This window comes from Bombina bombina, chromosome 5 (genome assembly GCF_027579735.1).
Source record: "Bombina bombina isolate aBomBom1 chromosome 5, aBomBom1.pri, whole genome shotgun sequence".
Taxonomy (NCBI): Eukaryota; Metazoa; Chordata; class Amphibia; order Anura; family Bombinatoridae; genus Bombina; species Bombina bombina.
This window is the reverse complement of record NC_069503.1, coordinates 621,354,639-621,378,954: the sequence shown is the minus strand read 5'-3', so window position 1 is coordinate 621,378,954 and position 24,316 is coordinate 621,354,639. Positions and strand designations below refer to the sequence as shown.

At 37.3% G+C, this 24,316-nt stretch overlaps 1 protein-coding gene across 1 annotated transcript in view; it reads right to left on the bottom strand.

Annotated features, from left to right (window-relative positions):
- Positions 1-24,316, bottom strand: part of GABBR2 (gamma-aminobutyric acid type B receptor subunit 2) — a 1,106,195-nt gene that overhangs the window by 889,187 nt on the left and 192,692 nt on the right. The window lies entirely within an intron of this gene.

Here is a 24,316-nt window from a genome sequence, read left to right as displayed (position 1 = left end):
CAATTGTTTCTGAAATTGTTGCAGCTGTAATTGTTTTAACAATTTACCAATCGTTTTTTGTTTCATGTGCAATATATTATGTATTGCACGCTAATGCAATTATAGATGTTATTGGCAGTAACACCCACCAATAATCTTTAGTAAATATGGCTAAAGCAATGCTCAATACATTTTGCTTATGATCTCATCCTTAGCCCAATGTTCCAGAGATGAATATTCTCATACCTTATTTGTGCTAAAGTTTAAGTCAAAATCTTTCATGTTGCATCTAAAAGAAGCCATCCCTGTAATTGTTTTTTTTATATACCACCATGTTCATAGCACTGCGGAACCTGTTGGTGCTCTACAAATACCTGGTAATAATAATAATAATAATAATAATAATAATAATAATAATAATAATAAAAGCCATATTAAATTTATTTCAGTTTTTTGTCTTTTGAAAAATAGCTGTTCTTGTACTCATCCGGTTTGTCATTGTTCACCAGGGGAGTTTTGTGACTCCCTTGCAAGCTCTCAGCTAAGAAAAACTGAGCAAGCAAAACTGGAAGAGTTAGTTACCGCATTATTATTATTATTATTGGTTATTTGTAGAGCGCCAACAGATTCCACAGAGCTGTATCTGGTCAATTGGGACAAGCCCATGTACCACGTCAAGGTCTCTCCCAAAACCTGGGTCCCTAATACAGCCTGTTAACTGCCTGGGACTCTGGGGACAGCACAGCTTCCCAAGAGTGCTATTGAGCACCCAGGGCTGAGCATGATGCAGGGTCATATGATGTGTACCCAGTCCAGTCTGAGAGTGCAGTCCCCTTCCGTGTTTTGTGTATATATATATATATATATATAAATATATATGTGTGTGTGTATATATACAGTACAGTATATATAAAGTGTGCTTTTTAATATGGAAGATATAAAATATAAGAACTTAATATGCCTTTAACATTGATCATTTTTGAGCATATTCAAGTTGAGCATCTGTTATACATGCTGTTAATTAACCAATCCAACAACAACAAAAAAAAACTCCCCAAATTGATTTGAGGGTAAAGGGCAATTTGTAGGTTGTAAGTTACAAATTTTCTAAACAGTTGTGCATATTAGGAGTGATGATAATGAATCTCTGTTGAGGTAAGTTCTGCTAAGGGGATGTATGCCAAATGAGTATATCCCTGGATTTTTCAAACTGGTATTGTGTCAAATATAGACCACTAAAAACAAGGCATGCAGACTCTATAGCAAGCCATATGCTAGAACATAGAACAAGGACAAAGCTACCTTATTGGGCATTTACTACATAAAGATATTTTTATGGGGGTTTTTAATGTCAAATAGACAATAGCGATGTGCAGGGAAGAAATTTTCATTACAAACAAAATTTTGTTACGCATATTTGACGACTTTGAATATTCATTCCCTGCACTATTTGGTTCTCGGTTATTTTAAAACGAAACAAAATCCCATTTTTGTTAAACATTTACTTTCCTTTCTGTTAAAACAAATGTAAATGTTTTCGAAGCTACAGGTAAAAAGTTCACCTGTAGCTAAACCCTTGCTTTAAAGTGTAAAATACATTCCGTAACATCCTCTGAAGAGCTAACCTGATACTCTTCTTGCCAGATGATCAGGGTGCACTAACTAACAGGAGGCTTAGCGTGTTCGGCAGGTCCTGGGTGCCGAGCAAACTAAGACTCCAAGAAGAGGATCGGGTTAGCGCACTCTCCAGAGCGAGTTAAGGTAAGCATTTTACCCTTTAAAAGTAATTTAAAGGAAACAAATAAATACTGTCGAATTTCATGAGTATCTTTTTGTTTTCTTTGAATTTCATTAGTGCATTCATTCGGATATTTGTTTTCATAAACAAAAGTGAATATCTGATTTTCGGTATGAATGTACATTCGCCCGAAAACAAATGCACATCCCTAATAGACAATTTGCAAAAGTATCTTCCAGATGGTCAAATATGATGCAAATCATAAAATGGACAAGATCTTGTTCAGACTAGAAAATCTGCTTTTCAGGTTCTAATGTTATTAAACTGCACAGTATTTTAAAATCCTCTATTCATTATACCTCTCTTACAAAACAGGCATTATTATAGTATCATAACATTCTATTACATGTTTAAAGTATAACTTTCCTGGCCTTCTGGTTTTGTATATTTTTTATTCCTGAAATTGATTTATCTGATCCTGACCTATTATTGATGTTGTGATTTGTTTATTTCTGGGCAAAGAATTATTCTCCAAGCCCAGTTTTAATAACACCTTAAGTATTAAATCTATATCAGCACAACAGGATTACATTTTAATTATAATAAATGTAGCCTTATAAGCTTGTAATTTTAGTAATTTCATTTGCAAATGGTAGTGTCTCATTTTTTATCCTTTATATTATTTTATTGCTTCAATTTTTTTTTAAACTCAAAATGTACTAATCACAGAGCAAGATACCAAGCTAAATAACGCATGACCTGAAAATATTTATTTAAAAATCTCATTATATAATATCACCTAAAACATATTGCATTATTTGAAACATTTAACAAGTCCAAACAAAGGATTATTGTGTTAACTTTCTACACCTAGAACTACAAGAATTTCAGATGTCTCCACTATCTATTATGAAATGTAATACTGTTTGTTCTCTGTCTGTATTCATTTCCTACGTTTTATTTATTTGTTTGTTTTTTATTTTTGTAATATTTAATTTATTGAACTGTGCTTTGTACAGCTTATATTTTTGTCCTACATTTTTACAAAAACCTCAGGAATATTTTCAAGACAAAAAAAAAATCATATACCAAGATTGGTAAATAAAAACATTTTTAATACAACCTCAAAAATATTTTCCAACTATAAGCATAAGATATAGCTGAATATATTTAAAGGGACACAAATCAAAATTAAGCATGCCATTTAAAATATTTCCCAATTGACTTCCATTAACAAAAAGTGCACAGTCTTTTTATATTTACACTTTTTGAGTCACCAGCTCCTACTGAGCATGTGCAAGAATTCACATTATATACGTATATGCATTTGTGATTGGCCTATGGCTGTCACATGGTGCAGGGGGAGTGGAAATAGACATAACTAAAATTTGTCAGAAAAAAATCTACTACTCATTCAGAAATGCTATTGCATTGTCTTTTTATCATGCATTTGTTGATGATGTAAATCTACTGTATTTACTGGTCCTTTTAAAGTAACTGTCTTCAGTAAGTATTAAGAGGATTCAAACATAAAGAAGAGTCTACATACATACATACATTTAAAGAATATAATTTTTTTTGCTTTAAAGACAATGGCAAAACTCAACCTTAGCCGACACTTCCTTTAAAAATCATCCATTGATATAAATTAATTTACATTTAATTAAGGTATAATAGAGGGCCCATTATCTTATCTTATCTAAATCCTTCTAAGATGATTTGATTGCAATGATTTCCCATCACTTAGCATAAATGGGATTAAAACAGGTGAAGCATAGTTAATCCCTCAAATCACTCAATCTCATTGACATGCATTTAGAAAAAAAAATCTTTATGGAATTTATAAGTTAAACACTGGAGCACCACAATGACTTGAGAGATTTAATTAATGATTCCCAAGATTAATATGAATTATAATTGTCTAAAGCAAAAGTGACTGATAATGTTTGTTTATGAACCACACATCTGTTTCAGTGTTCCCTAAACATTGGAGAAGTAAACATAGATTTGTGTTTGTTTTACCACTTTTTATATTGATGGGAAAGAACAAAAATCTGCATGATCTAAGAGATTTTGTAATAATTAAAAAAGTATTGGGTGAAGTATATCGATAGATAGATAGATAGATAGATAGACCTCCCAACTATCCCTATTTGGGGGGGTCAGTCTTTGATCCTGAGCTCGGTCCCGCTGTCCCTCTGAGAAAGCCATATGTCCCTGTTTGGAGAATTTCCTTTAGCCCGACCTATAGAGCATCAATACACACTCACCAATGGCCCAGATACACCCACAATCCCACCCACTATTCCACCCCTGCCCAACAGGGCTCCTCACACAAAATTGCGATAGGCCTCATAAACCTCCTGAGTCCCTGATACACAACTACAAATGTTTGGAGGTGTTGTACCCCACTCATGGTTTGTATCAGGCCTGGAAGCTGCATCAGCAGTTAGGTGCACTAGAGCCAGTCACATGGCTGCCCGAAGAAGGTAATCTGGGAAGTTAATTTCAGTAGTGGATATAAAAACAATATTTTTCCAGGTTCCTTAAAGGGACATAAAACAGGTTGAGATCTGTGCATATCCTAAAAGGGCTAATTAATTAAAAAAATAGTTTGCATATATTTTTTTTTAAAAATTGCTGGCAAGTATTTGAAAATAATTTTCAAAAATAAGCAAAATGAATTAAATAGCTAGGCTACCTTGAGCGGCCAACTCCACCCCTCTTATCAGTGTTTAGACACAGGCATTGTATTTCAATTGAGTTCACAGCTTCTAGGCATGCTCCAGCAGATAATCCCTATGCACTTTTGCATTCTACCAAAGCAACAATAGATATAGATACAGCCATAGAAGGAAATATGTGGGGGGAGTTAGAGCTTTACAATCCAGAAACTAAAAAGAAAAGGTTAATGGTGAGGCACTGCAGTATAAATTTGCAGGTAAAGTAATTAAAGTACATATTATTATATTTTGTCTCTAACCCAACTTGTTTTATGTCCCTTTAAGGAAGCATCTATATTCAGTTCAAATGTATTACCTGTAGAGCCCTTTAGCTATAACATTGCTGGCTTAGCTATTTAATGCATACAAGTTATTTACGTTTTATACAATGATAATATACCATGTGGTATTTATTCATATTTGTGCTGTATTCCCTCTCTTTTCTAATGGTGGTGAGGAAACAGATCATTTTATTCCTTATATTTTTAAGTTAAAATTGTCTTTGTTAAAAGATTTGCACTAGATTACAAATATATATTACAACTGATATAAAACTACCTCTAGGTTGCATGCACAAGTTATATCATTGTAAATATTGCCTAAACCCCATACAATAGTGTTACTTACACTTGGTCGCTTCCCCTCTGCAAGCTGTCCTATTTTGCAAATGTGAATATAGAAATATTCTAAAAATGAAAACTTTTACAAATCCAAAACTTTTTTTGTCCCCAGCAGTTTAGAATAAAGGGTTTTGTATCTTTAATGAAATGTAATGGGCCACAAAACATGTTCATGGCAGTTTAAATTCTCTCTCATGTGGGAAACAGCATGGGGATTCCTTGTTTCATTCCTCTTTTAATTACATTTTGACACTTCTGGCTCCATTTATCAAGTTGCAATAGCAGCTCTGGAGTGTAAGTGAGCCTGAAACGCTAGATAGGTAGCAGCAGGCTCAAGACCACTGCTACTTAACCTATGCGCCACCTAAAGTGTGGCAGATTGCAATCCTCCTGATGATTGACAGCCCCTTCTTGCACACGATTGGCCACACATGAGCTGGGGGTGGCATTGCAATGTTGGACAGATGAGGTTCATGACAGTGAACCTTGTCTGCCTGCCCTTTGATAAATGTGCTCAGTCCCCATCCCCCCCCCCCACCCTAAAAAGTAACAAAAAACTTTGGGTAAGGTTGTGCAGTCATTCTTTAACTTGCTTGCATGCAAATTGGTTGTGAGCATATCCATTTTTCATTGTCATAAAGCAGAAACCAATAAATAAAAAGTTGTTTTAGCCATTTTTTTTCTCTATTTTATGTAAAGGGTTGTTTTTTTCTGCAGCAGGTAAAGTGACAAACACTGACACAATGTATTATTCACCTTCCAGCAACTCTGTCAAGTGTAATAATGTTATGAACATTGTGACTAATAGCATTATCAGTAGATCCCTGGAATAGTCACGGAGAGATGCTGAACACATTGTACTGGTAAGTGTCACTAGCACTATATACAGATATATAGGACTGCAAAGTGCTATCTCAATAAACTTAGGGCTGGGGAGAAGGACCCAATCAAAGCAGAGATCCAATAATCAAATTTTTAGTCCAAATATCAGTGTCTTGAGTTCTAAATGTTAAAAAATGTATGATATATATCAATTTCCATAGCATGCTTAAAGGACCAGTAAACACAGTAGATTTGAATAATCAACAAATGCAAGATAACAAGACAATGCAATAGCACTCAGTGGTCAATTTATCAAAGGCTTTCGCCAACCTTTGACCCCCTATGACTGCAGATTCTCACAAGAGAACCTGCAGACCATATTTAACAAGCAGCGGTCATCAGAACGCTGCTTCCCTAACCTTTCGCCACGTCTTAGGTGGCAAATTTCAATCTCCACAGTCTCGTTCGACCAGGGAGATTGACAGCTCCTTCCCGTGCGTGATTGTCTTTGCCCTCTCTGCATTGGCCATCGATGGCCACGATCGTTGGTGAGTGCGAGCCGATGTGGGATGCGGGTGGGCGGCCATCAATGGTAGGATCTGAGTGAGAGGGGACGGGGATAGTCTGCAGGGCTGCCGGGGGTGTGCATGTGCATGGGGTGGGAGCTGGTGGGAACGCTACACTATGAAACAATTAATTTCTAGCATATGGTGGGGGAAAGGACTGGGGAGTGTGGGACTTTTTGGCTAAGGGATTAGGGAGGGGTGGGGGTTGGATTTTGAGGGGGGCAGCTACACTACAGAAAATTTTTAATTTATTTAAAAAATAACATATTTTATGGCAAACTAGGTACTGGCAGACATATGCCAGTACCCAAGATGGCACACAATAAGGTAGAGGAGGAGGAGAGCTGTTTGGGGGGGATCAGGGATGTTGGGGGCTAAGGGGGATCCTACACAGCAGAATAAGTTTAAAGAAAAACACTTTTATTTTAGTACTGGCAGACTTTCTGCCAGTACTTAAGATGGTGGGGACAATTGTGGGGTGGGGGAGGGAAGAGAGCTGTTTGAGAGGGATCAGGGGGTGGGATGTGTCAGGTGGGAGGCTGATCTCTACACTAAAGCTAAAATTAACCCTGCAAGCTCCCTACAAGCTACCTAATTAACCCCTTCACTGCTGGGCATAAGACACGTGTGGTGCGCAGCGGAATTTAGCGGCCTTCTAATTACCAAAAAGCAACGAATGCCAAAGCCATATATGTCTAGAACTTCTGAACAAAGGGGATCCCAGAGAAGCATTTACAACCTTTTTTGTGCCATAATTGCATAAGCTGTTTGTAAATAATTTCAGTGAGAAACCTAAAATTTGTGAAAAAGTTTGTGAAAAAGTGAACGTTTTTTTTTTTATTTAATCGCATTTGACGGTGAAATGGTGGCATGAAATATACCAAAATGGGCCTAGATCAATACTTTGGGTTGTCTACTACACTACACTAAAGCTAAAATTAGCTTTACACGCTCCCTACAAGCTCCCTAATTAACCCCATTCAATGCTGGGTATAATACACGTGTGGTGCGCAGCAGCATTTTAATTACCAAAAAGCAACGCCAAAGCCATATAAGTCTGCTATTTCTGAACAAAGGGGATCCCAGAGAAGCATTTACATTCATTTGTTCCATAATTGCAAAAGCTGTTTGTAAATAATTTCAGTGAAAAACCTAAAGTTTGTGAAAAAATTTGTGAAAAGGTGAACGATTTTTTTTATTTGATCGCATTTGGCAGTGAAATGGTGGCATGAAATATACCAAAATGGGCCTAGATCAATATTTTGGGTTGTCTTCTAAAAAAAATATATACATGTCAAGGGATATTCAGGGATTCCTGACAGATATCAGTGTTCCAATGTAACTATCACTAATTTTGAAAAAAAGTGGTTTGTAAATAGCAAAGTGCTACTTGTACTTATTGCCCTATAACTTGCAAAAAAAGCAAAGAACATGTAAACATTAGGTATTTCTAAACTCAGGACAAAATTTAAAAACTATTTCGCATGGTGTTTTTTGGTGGTTGTAGATGTGTAACAGATTTTGGGGGTCAAACTTAGAAAAAGTGTGTTTTTTCCATTTTTTCCTCATATTTTATTAAAAAAAAATTATAGTAAAATATAAGATATGATGAAAATAATGGTATCTTTAGAAAGTCCATTTAATGGCGAGAAAAATGGTATATAATATGTGTGCGTAGAGTAAATGAGTAAGAGGAAAATTACAGCTAAACACAAACACCGCAGAAATGTAAAAATAGCCCTGGTCCCAAACGGTCAGAAAATGGAAATGTGCTGTGGTCCTTAAGGGGTTAATGTAAGTAAATTGGAAAGTTGTTTCAAATTGCATGCTCTATTTGAATAATGAAAGTTTAATTTTTACTTGAGTGTCCCTTTAAGTGGTTAACTCCTTATGTGTTTGTTTATATATAGTTACACAGGGTTACATAATCAATACAGTTTTCTCAGTTTTACAATAAGCACAGTAAAATTACTCTGTTATTTGTGTTCTATGAATAAATAATAATAAATTGCCATCAAAATAAAGGTATGAAGTGAAATGTATCAAACAAAAGTAGCTTCCAAAGAGTGAGAAAATATGCAAGGGGAGTATTTAGATTTTGTGCTGCCCTAGGAACTGAGAAAGCTGCGTCCCCTAAATTATTGATCCCTGTTAGACTGACAAAAAAAACCTCTTTGGACAGCATGGGAGTGGCAAAACATCATGATGCAAATATTGCTGCTCCTTAAAATACTACTGCCTCAGGCTCAGTATTACTTGGCGTAGGCCAAAACGTGCCCATGTTCCATCACTAACCTATAGTACAAAGTACAATTAAAAAAATGACAGGTGGTTTAATATAAATATAGTCTGATAAGCAGTGTTCGAATACCATCGCTTTATTATTCTGTAATAAGTTCCGATAATGAGCTAGATTACAAATGGAGCAGTAAATACCTCTCCTGCTCGAGCGTTAACATCGCTAGAATTTAAGTTTTGCGTGCATCAGGTAGCTTGCGTATTACAAGTAAAAAGGAAAAACTTTGCTCACCAGTGAAACCGAATGCGCACAAAACGTTAGACTTCCGATATCATGATCTCAATAACTCTTTCTCCCCATAGTCTACAATGGAGTCGCAAAGTCAAAGGAGTTGTGACAGTTTAGGGATTAAAAGAGTAGGTGTGAGGAGGTTAAAGTGTGTGGACCTCAGAATGCAGGAACAGATACATGGAACAACATAAGTCTTTTGAGAGATTTACTGATAGAAAAGTTAAAGAACAGTTGATAGTTTAAATTGAAACAGCAAATTTGAACATAGGCTCAAGGCAGAACACTAAACGCCTATACAAGTTTCAGAATACTTCAATACGTTGCACTAAAAAAGTCCAGTGGACACTGATGCTTGAATTGTGCAATCCACCCAATGGTATAGATGGTGAGACTGTCGTAGGATACCAGGTAGGTACAGCCAGCACAGCTTATTTGAGGAAAGCTGTCACTAGTATAGCAGACACATGCTGCTCAGTAGGAACAAGATATCCAGCGGGTACTGTTGTTAAGATTGTCACAGGGAACCAGGTAGGTACAGCAGGCACAGCTGGTTTGAGGAAAGCTGTCACTGGTATAATAGACATATGATACTCAGCAGGAACAGGATATCCAATGGGTACTGTTGGTAAGACTGTTACGGGATACCAGGTAAGAACAGCATCCACTGCTACAGGAACAAGGTGAGGGTACACAGGTATTAGGCAAGTATGCTTAACTTTCAGGAACCAGGTGAGCATATGCAGGTGAAAGGTAAGTATGCTTGGTCTCTGGAACAAGGCGAGCATACACAGGTATTGGGTATGTGTGCTTGGCTTTTAGGAACCAGGTGAGCATACGCAGGTGCAAGGGTAAGTATGTTTGGTCTCTGGAACAAGGTGCGCATACACAGGTATTGGGTAAGTATGCTTGGCTTTAAGGAACCAGGTGAGCATACACAGGTGCATGGTAAGTATGTTTGGTCTCTAGAAAAAGGAGAGCATACACAGGTATATATGCTTGGCTTTCAGGAACCAGATGAGCATACACAGGTGCAAGGTAAGTATGTCAAGCTTTAGGAACAAGGTAGGTTAAACAATAACTCAGCCCAGAGTGATGGGGTGAGTGAGCTTTTATAAGAACACACACATGAGGCCTCCAGGTGGGAGTTCCGGTAATTAAAATATATGGACCCTTTAAATCTAGACAGCGTGTGGCCGTGCGCCCTAAAGAAGCAGCAGCTGCAACAGGAGCCTGTCCCTGGCGTTCCTCCACGTGGGACACTGAGGCCAGGGAATCAGGCTTTTTTTAAGTTGCGCAAAAGGTTTGAGCACGAACGCAATCGCGTTTACATTCAATTTATAATATGAGTGCAAGTTAACGAGATTGCAATATTGCACTCGCATTAATGCTACTGCTCTACTTGCAATCTAGCCGAATTTCTGTACATCAAATACTAACAGATATCAGTTTCATGATTCAGACAGAGTGTGCCTTGATTACTATGGCCCAAGCTAAGGAACTTCTCCACTCAAGTTCATTGAAAATGGGCACTAGACGTGAAATTTGCTGACTGCAATTTTCTCTGTACAAGATTAAGATTGTGCAGTCCAAAGAACATATTCCACAGCACCAGTGTATTAAAATAATTACGTTTTATTGAATTCTCTATGGCACAACAAACAACTTCAATGTTTCGGCCATCTTGGCCTAAATCATGTATTCCTATGTTTGTACAGTGACAGACTCCAGCTCTTGTGCAACCAATTGCACACAAGAAGAGTTTGTCAATCACCCTGGATAAACAATTTGGGTGATTTAACTCTGTAACTTCTGAGGTGTAAAATAGCTTGCTCATGCTCCCATAAATCTGAAAACCTTAACACAGCTGTTATTGACCTATATTCATAAATGTATTTGAATTATTTAATAATCATCTCTCCTCATAATTTGTCTCAAAATATTCCTGCAGAAATGGAGAATACCATACACAGGCTCACTAAACAATATACAAATCATCAGAATTGGAATTCTGAATTAAGGAAGGGCCACAACAATATAATGTTCCTTTAGGACACAGGGCATAAGCAACACCAAATCCAGATAATCTAAAGCTTCAGAATACAGTAGATTTGCTAATACAAAAGAAACCTCTTCCAAAAAAAGAAATTATTTGATATGAAGAGGAAAAGTATCAGTTTCAATTTGTAAACAGTGCTAAAGTAATCGGACTAAATCAATTTGTGCTCTGTTTGCCTTCAGGTCTCTTTGTAATGTGAACAGGGAGGCTATTAGTTTCTTCCCATACACTTCATAATCTCATGGGTGAATAAAATATACTGTTTGGGTCATCATGTTATCTTCAAATTGAATCATGTATGGTATAGAAAAAGGAAATCTTCTAGGCACAGTGCATGTATATCATATAGTGTTGAATAGTGAGCTAAAATAAGGCTTGACATGTCAATGTTTAATACTTAGCACACTTTTTACATGTTCAACCATGCTTTTTACTTGAATTACAAGTGAAATGTCATACTTACCGTTTAATACAATTCCTTGTTAATTAAAGCAAACCTTTTAACGTTGTTACATGATTATTTGAAAAGTTGATTTTTATTGAACAGATATTGGAAATTGCAAATTTATTTCTCAGCACATCCCGTTCAAGGGTAAAATGTGATACTAATATACAGTTTATCTATGATTTGATATTTACATTATTTCTAATATTCATTTAAAACAATGAAGGTTGCCCACTTGTATTCCAGTTGAATGTCAGCATTTCGGCTAATGTTTCGAATAATCATTGCTTTGCTAATTAACATGTTGTATTACATTTAAAGGGACATGAAACTCAAAATTTTTCTTTCATAATTCAGATAGCAAATACAATTTTAAACAACTTTCCAATTTACTTCTATTATTTATTTTGCTTCCTTTTCTTGTTATCCTTTTACTGAAAGGTTTATCTAGGTAAGCTCAGGAGCAGCAAAGAACCTAGGTTCTCATTGCCGATTGGTGGCTGCATATATATACCGATTGTCTTTGGCTCACCCATGTGTTCAGTTAGAAACCAGTAGTGGATTGCTGCTCCTCCAACAAATGATACCAAGAGAATGAAACATATAAGATAATAGAAGTAAATAAGAAAATTGTTTACAATTGTGTTTTCTATCTGAATCATGAAAGAAAAATTTGGAGTTTCTTGTCCCTTTAATCAAAAAAATGAGAAGCCAAAAAATTTAATACAAATCTATGAGAATAAGCATTTGAATGTTATATTTTTGTTTACCCATGGTGATAGCTACACTTTTAATCCCATAGAAACATTTCATAGTCCAAAAAATATTTATTCCAAAAATTTGTTCTATTTGATTATCACATATCTGGTATTTACCCATCTCTAGCTTTGTTTTCTGTTTTCCAAATTGTTTTCAATTTATATACCTTTTTAATGCATTAAATGTACCTATATCATCTGGCAAGTAAGTGGTATATATATGTGTGTGTATGAGTGTGTTAGGCTGAAACGCATGTGTTAGGAATGTAAGGTTTGTGCTCTTATTGTAAATCCTAGACATAATATATCTTTTTGCCTGATCCCTTGACTATAAGCTTTTCTCAGACAAGGGTTTTGGTTATTATAGTTATAACGTCTACCAAAATAAAAATAAGTAGAATTCAGCAATTACATTTCCCAAGGACTACTGACAGGCATCATTTTAAGGACATCCCTGTAGGTTAGTTAATCAATGCCCTAGTCATTCTGATAACCCCTGTATATGTGCAAACACGGATATCATTAAATTCTGATCTGTTGACAGTCCTTGAGGCCTGGTATTGAGAAAACATAATACATCCTCAAAAAAAATATATTACAGATGTTTACTCTTTCAATCCTTTAGCTCACACATAAAGTCAAAGAATATATACTATGTGGCAAAATGTATGTGGACACCGGATCATCAAATCTATATGAGTTTGTTGGACATCCCACTCCAAAAACATGGGCATTAATATTGAGTTGCCCCCTGCTTTGCAGTTATAACAGCCGCAACTCTCCTGGGAAAGTTTGTGTAGTGATCCTCTTTGTGGCTGGGCAAAGGTGGCATCCTATGTATAGGCACATATGAATTCCCTGAATAGCTCAGTGGCATGTTCAGCTCCCGACCAGTAGTGCATTGCTACTCAGGAGCTGACTTTAACTGCATGTCACTTTAAGGTTTATAACTTTAATATGGTGTACCCCAAAATGCATGCATGGTCCTGCCAAAGACTAATTTAAATTTACTCTTGAGTCTGGACATATATTGTAATAATGATCTGCAATCAATTTAAGGAAATGTACCATATTAGTTAAAGGGCCATGATACCCAAATGTTGAAACACTTGAAAGTCATGCAGCATGGCTGTAAATGCTGACTAGAAAATATCACCTAAACAGCTCTATGTAAAAAAAAAATATTTTACCTTAAAATGTCCTAAGTATTCACACCCCATTACAAAGGGCTTTAAGCTGCAAATAAGTATGTCTGTCCCGGGACAGGCAAGGGGGTGAGCCTCATGCACACTCATGTTATTTAAATTCCCTATTCAGTTTAAGGAAGTTTTCTATGAATTCTCAAGAGAGTTAAGTGAAATCTCATGAGATCACAGTAAAAGAGTTCATGACCTCAGCACTGTTGATGCTGATTGGCTGCTGCTCATTTCTTCATTATTTTTTTCCCTGCATCTGGACAGCAGCTAAAATATAACTTTTTACACAGAACTTACTCTGCTGAGCTGAGGAAATTGTGAGGTAAAAAAATCTTCATTTTTTACATAGAGATGCTCAGATGATATTTTGCTGTCAGCTTTTTACAGTTATGCTGCATCAGTTTCAAATGATTTAGCATATGAGTATTATGTCCCTTTAAATCGAAATTGACGTATACCGTCCCTTAAATACCTTTAAATTAAATATCCTTAAAACATAAATACATCATTGTTAGGGGGGGGGGTTTCCCTTCGGCCAGCTTGAAGTTGACATATGTATACACCAAGAGGTCCTTTGCGGTAAGTGGTATGCATTATACCTTTCACTGAACATAATGCAGCTCATGGGGCCTATCTATCAAGCTCCGTACGGAGCTTGAGGGCCCTTGTTTCTGGGGAGCCTGCAGGCTCCCCAGAAACACCAGTTATGAAGCAGCGGTCTAAAGACCGCTGCTCCATAACCCTGTCCGTCTGCTCTGAGCAGGCGGACAGGAATCGCCGGAATTCAACCCGATTGAGTACGATCGGGTTGATTGACACGCCCCTGCTGGCAGCTGAGTCTGCAGGGGGTGGCGTTGCATCAGCAGCTCACAAGAGCTGCTGGTGCATTGCTGAATACGGAGAGCGTATTGCTCTCCGCATTCAGCGATGTCTGTTGGACCGGATCCGCACTGTTGGATCAGGTCCGACAGACATATTATAAATAGGCCTCATAATGTAAATTTGGTTGACCGTTTGACGTTGAGTCACATTTTTTTCAAATGCTTATAACTTTTGGAGGGGTGAATAAATCTTTTGCTTAGTTTTGCATCAAAATCATTGCAAATTCTGATAAAGTAATTCAGTTTTGTATTGTTTGCGTTATTGATAACGATATCTGAACATTGGTGAGTATTGTTGTAGAAAAGTAACAAGACCAGCACACACCTCAGGAGGATGTCCCTTTGTCCCAATATTGGGTGAATGTAGGTGCACACCTGGAGGACCTCCCTTTCCAGAGCCCTAGTGAATATATTTCAATAGAATACACAGGTAGCACACTATACGGAGCAACAGCACCTTTATTGAGCAACGTTTCGGGGCTCCTGCCCCTTTATCATTGGTGAGTATTGTTGTTAGTGCATTTTTTTCCAGTGATTACAATCCCAAAATCTTTTGCTGTTAATAGCCCCCCTTAATCTCCTGATTTCAAAATACAAAAATAAAATGAGCACGAATAACAGTAAACAAAATGTAAATAGGAGAAATAGTGGGACAGCACCCCTCTTGATTTTTGCTGGATATGAAAACTTTATTTACTCATAAAAGAGCAATGTTTTGGAGCTGCCTGCCCCTTTTTCAACCGCAAAGAAAATGATGATTACAAGGGTTTAGCCATGGCATCATAGGTTAAAGGCATATATGTTGACTGATGCCTTTTAAAGGGACATAAAAACCAAAAATGTTCTTTTTCTAAAAAAAAGTTTCCAATTGACTTCTGTCATCAAATTTGCTTTGTTCTCACGTCATTCTTTGTTGAAGAGATAGCTAGGTAGATGTTGTGCACATGCCTGAAGCAATAGATGACAAGAAATAGTGCTGCTATCTATTGCTCTTGCTAATGTATAATGTTGTTGCAAAACTGTTCCTTATGTGTTCAGCAAGCTCACTGTAGTGCATTGCTGATCCTTCAACAAAGGATACAAAGAGAATAAAGAAAATTTGATAATAGAAGAGAATTGGAAAGTTGTTTAAAATTGTATGCTCTATCTCACTGATTTTAAAACCTGTCCTCAGACCTCCCTAACACGCCAGCTTTTGAGGATATCTGAACTAGAGCACAGGTGAAATAATCATCTGATTAGTAAGCATGGTTATTTTAACTGCTCTCATCCAAGGTGATCCTGAAAACCTGGCCTGTTAGGGAGGCTTTAGGACAAAACTAGTGCCCTACCTGAATCATGAAATAAACATTTTTGGTCTCATGTCCCTTTAAACAGAAAACAAAATGCTAGGAGAGAAGTTCGGCGTGCGGCTGCACTAAAACAAAATGCTCTTTTCTAAATATAATTTGCTTTTGTTTTCTATTATTTTAACCCTGTAGCTGCAGCAGATAGATGCAATGAGGACTATTTAACAACGGTCTTGCGGACCTGATCCGACAGTGCGGATCAGGTACGCAAGACCTCGCTGAATGCGGAGAGCAATACGCTCTCCGTATTCAGCATTGAGCTGCTGGTGCAACTCCGCCCCCTGCAGACTTGCGGCCAATCGGCCGCCAGCAGGGAGGTGTCAATCAACCCGATCGTACTCAATCGGGTTGAATTGTGGCGATTCCTGTCCGCATGCTCAGAGGAGGCGGACAGGGTTATGGAGCAGCGGGCTTTAGACCGCTGCTTCGGAGCTTGATAAATGGGCCTCAATGCCTCGCTAAGCTACATGGTGCAGGATTCTCTGCAAGCAGGGTAGGCAATTAAAGGGCAGTCATACGATAGTATTTTTAAAAAGGGAAACCTGGAATATTCTCACCTGCTTCCTTAGATACAAGCTAGACACTTGGTATATTATTCGCTCACAGAAATGCTAAGGACACATTTTATATAATGCCAACTCACATTACATTTGTAGTGAAATATGTGCATTGTATTTGCCAGGCATTTCTCTAAGAGCTAAGTAGATAAATCTCGCTAGTTTTCTGCATGTCTTCCCTCCCTTGCCAACTGCCTCATTTCTGTGCTTCACTTGGTATGTGACCTATTTCTGAGATTAGAAAAATGATAAGGTTCAATAAGGAATAATACCATCTTATTTGCAATTAAGCTCACAAAACATGAGTAAGCCTAACATCTGCATTGCCTGTAAAGAAAAGTGCCATATTTGAAAGAGAAAAATGATGTATTTTTCTTTTGAGTTGTTCCCATGACTACAGGATAAATGTGAAGGAAATAGACATAATTTAGTGCTGTAAATGCAATGTGTACAATGTAAAAAATATATTGATTATACATAAATGGTTATTGGTTTTATCTTATTTCCTGTCCACTGCTTGTGCCAAAACATTAAATCACTTGTGTTTCCTTAATAATTTATTTGTAACTCAATGCAAAATTCAGTATACGCTGATATATTACATAAATAATATTAAGGCACTTTTGCTTTATGATTTATTTCATTAATGTAAAAAATGCATTGTTTGATAAAACAAAACTTTGAAGCAAAATAGAGATGCAGATCTTTATTTATGCAGTTATGTGATTACTATCTTATTTTAAATGAAACATTGATATGTTTTGGCATATTTAGAAAGGGAATGCAGATTTTTTTTTTTAAAAAAAAAGGTTTGGGAATCTGAAGAAACAGTGTATTTTGATGCTGTAAAGAAAAAGGAGTCATCATCCCAGATTCTCTAAGATACATTGAATATGCAAGGTTCTAGGACATCACAGAGAAAAAAAAATCACCTTCCGTTGCATAAGAGAAATTGTATATAAATTACATTGTAATGTTTTAACTCAGCTCTTTAATTATAATTTTATTACATAACCATCATTTTTCAGTAAACCATATAGTACCAAATAAAAAAACATATATATACCAATATCAGAGAGTAGAACACTCCAGAATATATGGAATGTAACAATGCAGATATAAACAGCCAATAGGAATTCTAAAAAAATCTGATAAGGACATTCTGTTAACCAATCAGAGAATTCTGTCTAATATCTGAAATAACTGCTATAGCTCAAACCCTCTTATATTCTGTTTTCTCACAGCCTGACAGACCATGTTAAACATGCAATCTCTATATTTCCTTGAAACACTGATCACACTTAATTTGCCTTTCTGTATTATTTTAAAACCTCTTCTTTTTTTCTTTTTTTAACATTCTGCTCACAATAGCAAGCATTTTCAGTCTTATATTATTTGCCAGTTTGCTAGCAAATATTTGTGATATTTCTCAGTTATATTAACTATTTTTTAATGTTTCACGCCTGTTCTTTTCAATAATAAATTTTATATTATCCCTACTTTTTTAATATGCACAGCTGCATTTTCCCCTTATATACTTTCAGTCTTTCACAGACACCATTTTGCTGTATTTCTGTTGTATAAACTCCTTTAATCTTCATAAGCACCCATATTAATTTACTGCAGTCACCCAATGCTTATAACAGGTTCATAATGTCTCTCTTCTTTTAACTGCAAAGCCTTCCTGACAGTTCAATTACTCAATTTGATGGTGGTTGAATTGGTCATAAGTGGGTACTGGAAATATTAAATTTTCCTAAATTCCTGTACAATATTTTCCAAAGGCAAAGGTTTGGGAATCTGAAGGCAATCTTGAGAAAAGACGCAAATAAAGATGAAGCTATAGGCAACAAAGTGATTTTGATCTTCTTAAAGGGACATGAAACCCAAATTATTTATTTCATGATTCAGACAGAGAATACAATTTTAAACAACATTCCAGTTTACTTCTATTACCTAAGGTGCTTCTTTATTTAGATATCCTTTGTTGAAGAAATAGCAGTGGGTGAGACAATCACACAAGGTATCTATGTGCAGCCACCAATCAGCAGCTACTGAGCCTATTTAGAGATGCTTTTCAACAAAAGATAGTAAGAGAATGAAGCAGATTAGATAACAGAAGTAAATTGGAAAGTTGTTTAAAATCACATGCTCTTTCTAAATCCTGAAAGAAAAAAATTGGGTTTCATGTCCCTTTAACTAGGTGTAAATTTCCGAATTCGAATGTTAGAACGAATGTTATTACCGAAATTCGAATTATAAATCTGAATGTTGATAAGAAAGAATATTCTTAAAAATTCTATAATCGAATGCTATTTACAGTTTTTGAATGTCACTTTCGAATTCGAATGTTTATAATTATATCGAATGTCCACATTCGAAATTTCGAATTTAACATTCTATTTAACAAATACTATTCAGAAGTTCAATAGTTCATGTGGTACTTTATAAGATGCAACTTTTCTTTGAAGAACTACAGTCACAGAATGTAAATGGCGGTGTGTAGTTAACTTTATCACCTGACAACATTTTTGAGTGTATGCAAAAATGTAATGAGAAATTAATGGGACATGAAACCCAAATTTTTTCTTTCATGATTTAGAAAGAGCATGCCATTTTAAACAACTTTTGAATTTACTTCTATTATCTAATTTGCTTCATTGTCTTGATATGCTTTGCTGAAAAGCATATCTAGATATGCTCAGTAGCTGCTGATTGGTAGATGCACATAGAGGCCTCGTGTGATTGGCTCACCCATGTGCATTGCTATTTCTTCAACAAAGGATATCTAAAGAATGAAGCAAATTAGATAATATAAGTCATTTGGAAAGTTATTTAAAATTGTATTCTCTACCTGAATCATGAAATAATTTTTGGGGGTTTAGTGTCCCTTTAAAGGCGCTGTGTAGTGTAAAATTGTCTGCCCTTTAACGTGTTCCCAGTGATCTATTTTAACTTCTTGAGTGTAATAAATTGATTACAAATAGCAACTTTACCTTAAATTTTGTCTTCTGAAATACTTTTGTCTGTTGTATCCCCACCTATACTGAACATTTCCATATTTAAGTATTTGCTATGGAAAAGCTATGTAAACATAACCAGAAAAATATATTACACTCTCAGTGGGGGATAGTAGAGATAAGTACTAAAATGTTCATTTTCAGTTGCTCTATCTCACGATACAAACAGAGATAAGATAAGGAGGCTATGTATGTGCGAGTATATAAAGACTGATGATGAGACATGGGCTTTCGGCAGCTTTGTTAGCTGCCTTGTGCAGAATTAGGCGACCCCTCCTTGACTTCAGCTCTTTTCAGAGCCGGATTTATGCTTGTGAAAAATCACCACACTAAGATCTGGATTTGCACAGCTCTTGCGATAATCTTTCACAAGCATAAATCCGTCTCGGCAAAGAAGTAAGTCAACAAGGGGTGCCTACTTCCACATTAGGCAGCTAAACAAATCTGCTGGACGCCCATATCGAGTGATAATGTAAGGAGAATTGATCTCCCTGGAAGCTCAACCTTTTTTAATGGGCTGTGGTTTCAAAGAGTAAAACCAGCTGGTTCATATTAAAATATAAACCTGAAGGAACAATTTCCAATACATTTTATACTCTGTAGCTGGTAAAACAAGTCCTTGGAAATACATTAAGAGGAACACAGTTTTACAGTACACTGCCCCTTGAAGTAAGCCTGCAGAAAAAGAAGAGACAAAATTACTTAACACAAGACAAATATTATACTGCTTTATGGCTCCCATTACCGACCTCGGCTTAATCTCGCTCGTAGTAATTCAGCAACAAATCATACACATATCTTTATGCAGATTTAATCAAAAGTGAAACAGCTCTTCAGGTTATTCCTTTGCAAACAGCATTCACATTATTTTGTAAGTCAAGTGCACCTCTGACAGAGCAGGGAAAGAGCATGCAAATTCTGAGACAAGTATCAACTAGGAAATATTTTATAAACATCTCTTCTCATTGCAGCATCTTTTGAACTGTTTCAGTAATTTTGATTAAAGAACCTTAAAGAGACAGTATACATCTAATCTTGAGACATGTATGTTTTCTTAGGGCGAAAGAAAGAGACAGCGCAGCCCCACATCAAGGTAGTAGTTTCACAATTTTAATTCACACTCAAAAAGTAATGCACTTACAGACAGACAATAAAGATATCGCATTAAGCAAGTCCCAGTTCTTTCAGGGGTCTATTCAGGTTCACGGCTATCGATGCTGCCGCTTCAATGTTGTTTGCAGACACACAGTCTCAATGAATCAAAGCCGTCCTTGGCTCCGCCCCCAACGCGTTTCGTCTGTGCTATCCAGACTTTCTCAAGAGGAAGTGATGCTATCCTGCACGCTCCCGTGAGTCACTATTTACATCCGTTTGTGGGTTCTAATTGGATGATAACTGACCTATCCGGTATTAGTATACGGACAAGCCTCTCATGTTGTAGATGATAAGTCCCACATAGATTAAAACAAACATCTGAACAATCGTAGCAACATATGGCTATTAAACATGTTTAATAGCCATATGTTGCTACGATTGTTCAGGCTTGTCCGTATACTAATACCAGATAGGTCAGTTATCATCCAATTAGAACCCACAAACGGATGTAAATAGTGACTCACGGGAGCGTGCAGGATAGCATCACTTCCTCTTGAGAAAGTCTGGATAGCACAGACGAAACGCGTTGGGGGCGGAGCCAAGGACGGCTTTGATTCATTGAGACTGTGTGTCTGCAAACAACATTGAAGCGGCAGCATCGATAGCCATGAACCTGAATAGACCCCTGAAAGAACTGGGACTTGCTTAATGCGATATCTTTATTGTCTGTCTGTAAGTGCATTACTTTTTGAGTGTGAATTAAAATTGTGAAACTACTACCTTGATGTGGGGCTGCGCTGTCTCTTTCTTTCGCCCTAGGATTTTCAATTAAAGAGAGAGTTTGGAAACAAGCCTCTGGAACCAGCTGCACCTCATTTTCAAATTTGTGAATAGGAGTTGGCAATACTATAATTCCTGCAACCAATATAGCCATACGAGTGTACTCCTAAGACTACTTCCCTGCAGTGGGTAATATCATTCTGAAAAACACATCAGTGTTTTTATTTACCTGTGGTTTTGATTCACTTATGGTTTTTACATACCTGTTGTTCTGTTTTTAATCTATTCTTACTTATTTATCTATTCATTCTTTTCTATTAACAAATGTGTTTATGAACATGTATGAATATTTTTATTGATTTACCAGTGTGCAATATCTATTTAACAACTGTGAATTGTTCATAACCATTTGCCATATCATCTAAAGTACTTTAATCTCACATCCACCCCTCCACCTAGTTGCGCTGTGAATACTTTAAGTGTAATGTATGTTTTCTTGCTATAGAATAACATACCAGCCAAGTCTAAACATTTTAAAACAAATTAACATTGTGCTTGCTGCAACTGTTTTCAGTAGCCAAACTCCACTCATCAGTAGCCAATCACAAATTGAGTCTGCAGAAAACAAAGCTACCCAGTTGTCTGTTTTGCAGTTCTGATCTGCTAAAGCCATTTAGGGAAATATATGTAGCAGGGATAACCTTGAGATGTTTGCAGTGTGTTTTTTCAGATCTGAAAATTAGAAAATGTACAATCTCTAGAGCTACATTACATGAAAAGGGTGCAGAATAAATAAATAAAGTTTATTGCAAACTTTTTTTTACTGTCCCTTTAAGATTCTAGATGTGCAATGAAAATTTGAAGTTCTGCTTGTGCCGCTAGCAGGAGTGTCAATCAGCCCGATCGTATAGCTGCTTCTTAACGGCTGTTTCCGGTAAACCTAAAGGCTCGCGCAGAAACAGGGGCATCAGGGGCCATTCGGCCCCCATGAGTTAAAGGGACACTAAGCACTAAATACATTTTATAAGCATAGTATTGAGGTTATTACCCATATCTCTCTAGTTATTGGTATGGCTGTGTTGATATCTAGCTGTCACTGCATTCCAGAGATGACGTTCTTGTATAAGTGCAGCAACACTTCAGATACCAGCAGTGAAACCTAGATTCCAAAATGGCAGCACCCATAATTAGAGTGTGGTGCATGAAATATGTCTAGTTTTTTTAATGCTCCTTTAAATAGGTTTGACTATAAGCTAAGTCTACAGCATTTCTATGTGGTCTTAATACAAGTTTTCCATTGTATCAAAAAAAGATAAAGTGTTAACACTTGAAAATATGCACACCAAATCATATACATATTAAATGTAAATTAAAGATTTATTATTGAAAAAATAAAACTTATCTAAAGGGACATGGTATACGATGAGGTGCTGGACTGGGAAGGACTCAAAAGTGTATGTGTATGTTTGTGTATTTGTATGTGTGTTCATATATTTGAGTATGTGTATGCATGTGTATATGTATATTTTTATTCAGTGTTTTAATGTATATTTCTATATAAAACCATAGTATAAAAGTAAACAATTCTACTATTTAATTTAAGGCACCTACGGCATGAATTTTAAAGTGTGCCCCAAAAGAAGCCTGTTATGTAAGGGGTAATAGACCATCTAAAATATTACTTTACCTTATAAGATGAGCACACAAATAGAATGATTTAATTATAGTGATGTTAGTGCACAACAGCACTATTATTTGTTTATCTTAATAACCCATTAAATGCATGATTGAAAATGTTAGATTATGTTGTTCATTTAACCTCTTCACTGCTAAGCCTTTTAACATGATTGTGCTAAAGCCATTTCTAACCTTTTGCACTCACTGCATTTAAACATTTGCAGTGCTTTTCTTCTAAAAGTAAAGGTACCCATACAAATCATACCTTTTTTTAAAAAAATTTTTTTTTTTACAATGAAACAAAATAACACAATAAGGAAAATATCCTAAAGCTTTAAAAGGAACCATCAAACTATATAATTCTGACTCCTTGTGAATAAATAGTCTGTGAAATAGTGCATATAAATACCATTTAAATCAATCTCAAAGCTTTAATTAGTTAGAGAACATCTGACAACAAGTTAAAGGGTAAAATAAATAGATTACTGATGTTAAAGAAAAGGCCCCGGATGACAGCATGGAAGAAGGGCACCTGTGACCCCACTTCACCCCCAGGAGTGGATTATTCCAGAGGGGTGGGGTTGGGGAACTGTTATAAGTCCCAGCACTGGAAGTGAGGTCACAGGTGCCTTTCTGGAGCAGCACGGTAGGAGGTGTGTTGTACACTTACTTACCTGAAGATGGAGGCCTTGTTGCAGGAGTTGCTGTCGGCGGCAAGGAGAAATGGCGAAGGTTGGATCCGGCAGCAGTTGTCCACGGCTGGGGAGGCAGCCACAACAGGTCCGGTGGTGGAGGCGGCAGTCGGGAGCGGAAGACGGCCGGCCAGGAGGTCGAGGCCACCGGAACACTTGAGCCCGGAGGTCGGCAGGAGGAGATCCGGTCGGGAGAGGAGCCAGCCAGCAGGTCCACAGGAACAGGCGAGGTCGGAGAACGGCAGAGGCCAACGGACTGGAGCGGGAGCTGAGGCCCGGCCGAGGGCGGCGCCGGGGGCTGACGTCATCACGGCACGTCAGCGGGCGGAAACAGGGACATCGAGAGGTCGCGGCAGAGCAGGACGGACCGGGAGAAGCGCTCGGGAGTCAGGTAAGCAGCTGAGTTATCGAAGATTGGGGGCCTGAAGGCTGAGCTATCGAAGAGGTGTTTAAGGGGTGGCGGGACGGCAAAGGGCCAGCAAATTATAAGCCCGTAACGCCGGGATAACGGGGAATTCAGAGAAAGAAAAATATGGGACAACTGGCTGGAGGGTAGGCCCGGCTGGGAATGGGCCCCCGGGGGGGGGGGGGTAACAGCTAACGGGGGCCTATAGGGTTGGCACGGCCAGGCATGAGGCCGGGGGGGAGGGCCGTTGCTTATTGGGAAGGTATAAGCAAAAAAAAAAAAAAAAAAAATAGAGGGCCCGGGATGGTTTGCGCGGCCAGGGATAAGGCCGGGGGGGGGGGGGGGGGCTAGGTTTTTGGCGGCAAAGAAATGGGAAGCCATAAGTAGGGGCAGACACGGGTTAGCAGCCGGGAATAAGGCCTGGTA